The sequence below is a fragment of the Egretta garzetta genome, unplaced genomic scaffold (genome assembly GCF_000687185.1).
Source record: "Egretta garzetta isolate BGI_Z169 unplaced genomic scaffold, ASM68718v1 scaffold259, whole genome shotgun sequence".
In the NCBI taxonomy this organism is placed as follows: domain Eukaryota; kingdom Metazoa; phylum Chordata; class Aves; order Pelecaniformes; family Ardeidae; genus Egretta; species Egretta garzetta.
In genome coordinates this window covers 1404913-1409601 of record NW_009260770.1, presented here as the reverse complement: position 1 = coordinate 1409601, position 4689 = coordinate 1404913, and the positions used below count along the sequence as shown (strand labels likewise).

General features: G+C 37.9%; 1 long non-coding RNA gene across 1 annotated transcript in view; it reads left to right on the top strand.

Annotated features, from left to right (window-relative positions):
• Positions 1-4689, top strand: part of LOC118453046 — an 18018-nt gene that overhangs the window by 3504 nt on the left and 9825 nt on the right. Inside the window, exon 2 of the long non-coding RNA XR_004842938.1 lies at positions 37-39. This is a non-coding gene — a long non-coding RNA (uncharacterized LOC118453046). The remainder of the gene's footprint in view (positions 1-36; positions 40-4689) is intronic.

Below are 4689 nucleotides of genomic sequence, written 5' to 3'. Positions count from 1 at the left end.
GTGATCGCAGCTCAGGGCGGGCTGGGCATCGGTCAGCGGGTGGTGAGCAATTGCATTGTGCATCACTTGTTTTATATATATTCTGTATATTCTCTTACCATTATTATTATCTCTATTGTTATTCTTCTCTCTTATTAAACTGTCTCCATCTCAACCCACGGGTCTTACTTTTTTTTCTTTTCCCCGATTCTCTCCCCCATCCCACTGAGGGAGGGGGGAGTGAGCAAGAGGCTGTGTGGTGCTTAGTTGCCAGCCAGGTTAAATGACAACATTAAACCTCCAGAAATTTTGTACTAGTTAAGCCTCCAGGAATAAGTAAAACTGAATCATAAACAAATATAGAGCCTATAAATGGTTTCTAATCCAAATATCCTTGTCTGTAGATTGACAGTACAAGAGACAATGCACATATCTACACTAGATTTTAAAAAATGTGGGCAACATGCTCTGGCCTCTTCTCCTCACCAAGAGGTCTTTGAAATTCTGTCACACTCAGTTATGGAGAGTAGACGCTTTGTATCTCCGTGCATTCATTTTTGCACCTTTAACTCTCCCTCTCACTCCTGCAAAAAGCTGATTGCTTTTGTCTTTAAGTCCCTTTTGCCAAATTAACTCCTTGCTGTTTAGTTTTATATATCTTTTGTCAAGGGATTCACCTTCCTACCTTGTGGTCTTGTAACTAGCAGGCACTTTTCTTTGATGTGATTTGGTGGTGTTGGTTTATTTTGTTGCCTAAGGGGTTGCTTCCATTTAAATCCAAGATTGTCACGGTTTAATGAATATTATTGTTTATGGTCCCTTATTTGCCCTTGGAACTGCATTCTAAACGTAATTAAAAAGCCACAAAGAAAGCAAACATTGGAAGTGTGGGGATTCTTGATTTTTGATCTGTCTGTTTCGTATAATGAGTTGTCAATGCTAAGCAATTTATAGGTGGCAGATGGAAAAATTTCCCAGATCATTACAGGTGTTTAACTATTTATAAACTACAGTGAGGTGAAGATCCTGTGACAGGAAAGATTACTGCAATTGGTGAGGTCTCAAGGAATGATTTTTGAACAAGGCTCCCATTGAATAGGGCCACAATTCCTGTTAAGTTGCGTGTTGGGGTTCTAGGTGGCCTGCAAGACAGGGTCAGAAAGATAAACTGCCTTGACAGACCTGCCTTGAAACCTGCTCCATATATCCTGATACCTCACGGTATTTCCAGAAAAAATGGATCTGGAGGAGGCATTTCTTTAGGGTTTTTTTTGAATTTTCCATGAATCAAGAAACCAGGTTTTGAAGACACCTTCCTCCATGGGATAGTCTCTCATACCCATTCACTAAGAGACAAGACCTAAAGGCTTCCTCCACCCACAGCTGGGACAGGTCCTGATCATAAAGAGTTCGACGTTTTAACTTCTATTATATTTTGACTGGTTACCACTGATACATAATAGAAGAAGAGATGAGAACTTCATACGTCTCAGCAGGACACCATTACTGCTACAGTCCTTTTCTTCTGAGGCTCATTCTGTGTTTTCAGCCACCAAGTTGAAGAAATGGGCCAGAAGAGAGACCAGGCTGTTCTCACCTACCTTCTCTTTTCCACTAATGGGCAGTGCAACTGAATCACCCTTAGGGGACATAAGCACTTGGGGTTTTCTCCACAGTTCATTCATTGCCATACGATTTGTAGGCAGCGTGAACACAGAGTGTACCTGCAAGATGGGTCTGCCATAGACACAGTCTAGCTAGGGAAGCATTGGCATGGGTCTGCTGTGATATTAAAGTTGTTGAATCAAACACTTTTTAAAAAAAATCAGTTGAAGAAAGATTTTTCCTACCAGGATTATTACATGCAATAGCTAAAACTGAAATAGTTTGAAATACTTCCAAGAAGAAGAATAATGAAAACATCTGTAACAATCACATTGGTCTGGAGAGCTAACACAGAATTTCTGCACTTTGACTGTAACGCTTGATCTTTTGATATTTTGTGTTATAGTTCACGCTACCTCCTTCACCATTTTAGAAAATTATTTTCTTCAGCAAGCTATGTGTGCTTTAACATTTTATCTTATCCTGTTATTGTTCAGGGCTGCTAAAGAGTTGTATTTGCCCTCAGCAGAGTTCAAAATAGCTTGCTTTTTATTCTGAAAGAAGGTGCATAATTACATTAAGCCTTAAAGATGGAATAGTTCAGAAAGTGTAATAAAAAAACACAAGACTTGTACAGTTTGACACATCCGGTGTACAGAGTATGAAAATTATTTCTATTTAGAATTATTAACAGTAAAGCAGTCTACTAATTTGCTTATGGAATACAAGACTAATGAGAGAAATTTCAAAATATGGCTATAATTAACAGTCCATAGTTAATCAAAACGTTATTTAAATCTGAACTTTGAACTAATTTTAGTTATCCCCCTTTAAGATAATGATATGGCAAAAAGCAGAGTGACTGCATTTTGCCGTCTGTAAGAGATTAATCTTTCTGCAAATCCTTATGCATAGCTACAAATACATCTGTGTGTAATTGTGGTACTGGAGCCTTGCTAATAACTGGAGTCAAAGGAGTTATTTTATTTTCCCACTAAGAGGGGTCTGTGCTAGATGAGGAAATACAGGATGCTCAGTGAGAAAGAACTTGAAAAAAGAAGTGAAATAGATAGTCATTATGCTAACAAAATGAAGAGTGTCTTAAAAAAAAAGATTCCTGTAGATTATGTGCATTTTCTTTTCTATTTATAGACCTCTCTATTTTGTAAAAGCAGCATCGCAAAGGGCATGAGTGTGCATGCAAAGCACTGAATAAATACAAAATTTTCCATAAGCTGTCTGTGCTTTATGGATTTCTTTATAAAAACTGCCGCGTGCAAACTCTAAGGCATCACCACTAAACTGAAAAGCAGGGAGATAAATCTTGTCACACATGCAGACTATCCACTAGGAACAGTTAGGTTTTTGCATAGATCACTTGCTGTCCCTGGATTAGACACGCACTAGCAGTGGTGCAGGGCTTGCTCAAGAAACCCCAAAGCCCGTAGTTTGCAAATATGATCGTTTGAAAATTTGGCACACAGTGCTCCAAATAGGCATCATTTTCCAAAATGTCCTGTGTGTCAAATATTTGCCAAAATATGTAATTTCTAAGGATATGTGTAAAATATTTTTTACCTTTAGGCTACTTACAAAGAGTTGAGCCTACAGCATAATGTAACAACAGATTCTAGTTCATTTATTCAGACTACAAGAGACATAGTTCAGGGGTGATCTGAATACAGCTTACAGAAAGCCAAGTAACAACTTCAAAATAGAGGGGTTTAAACATCTGACCAAAGTACAAAGGATGTATTCAGATTGTCATTTTTCTATAGTTAACGGACAATGTGTGAAGGGTAAAGTAGTGACAATTTAAATCAAGATGCTGTTCTAAAACAAAAATTCCTGTCCAAGCACAAATGCTAGACTTGAAACATTTGATGCCCAGCATGTCTATGGCCTGTAGTGTGCAGGGTGCCAGAACACATGGCCATTCTGAGACAGCTTAATTACTGATGATTGTTCCAGTCAGTGATATTGACCATAAACACCATATTCACAGAGGTATTTAGCCACTGATTTCAATGGAAATGAGGGCCTGGATGCATCCCACTTGACACAGAGTCCAGTGTCAGAGTGCTCCGCGGGCACTGTTTGTCACGGGCATTTCTCCAAGAGCAACCACTTATGCTGATATATATACGAGCAAAGTATCGCTCTGTGGCAGTAACACCTAGGAACCTACCATCTCACAGTATTTAAAAAACATCTTTTCCAAACCAGCTGGCAATATTTTAATATGATATAGCAAAAGAGATACTTTACAGGCAGCGTTCATAATGGCCACATGCTGGGACGAAATCTTTCGGCTTTTCTCAGGAGAATTCTATTTGTATAGCAGTTCTGAGTAGTTTCTTTCTTTCCTCCTCAAGTGCAGGAAAAAGGCTAGTTCCCATGAACCATGTTTGCAAGGGGCCTTTTATGTGAAACAAATCTTTCAGTTGACTACTTCTACCACTATAGTAATTTTTACACATTTCACTTCAATTATTAGGAAAAGACTAATTATTACTCTGCTTATTCCCTAAATCTCGGCTTTACGTAAAGGTTACCGAATTATATTAATATTCACTTTACAAATATTCTAGGTGTTTCCAATCCAGTGGAATTTGAGATTTGGTGGGTTTTTTTTGTTATCTATCTGTGTAAAAAAATAGTTCTTTATAGATTTTAAAGCTAGTTTTCTGAGGGATTTTTTTCATGTTATGTTAATGTCTGCTTTTACAAAAATTGTGGTTCCCCAATGTACTAGTTTGCAAGTATGTAATCATTTTAGGCTTTTGACATTCTTTCTTTGATGAACACTTGTACATCAATTTTACATTCAGTGTCTTATTTTGACTTAGCTGGCCTCTAAACTGTTTCTTGAGCAATTTGGTAGCATTTGTGAGCCCAGGCAGTGAGGCTGGGTTGCAACTGATAGTGAAGTGCAATGACTTCTTTCTGTCATGAATTCAGATGCATGTATGTAACGCTTGATGTGTGAAATGTGTTTTTTAAGCTTTCTGGTACTTAAGAATTTCTGCTGGAAGTAAACTACCTCCAGCCTTTCTTGGGATTGATTACTAATTACTTTATGGGACAAAGTCACAGTATTATTAA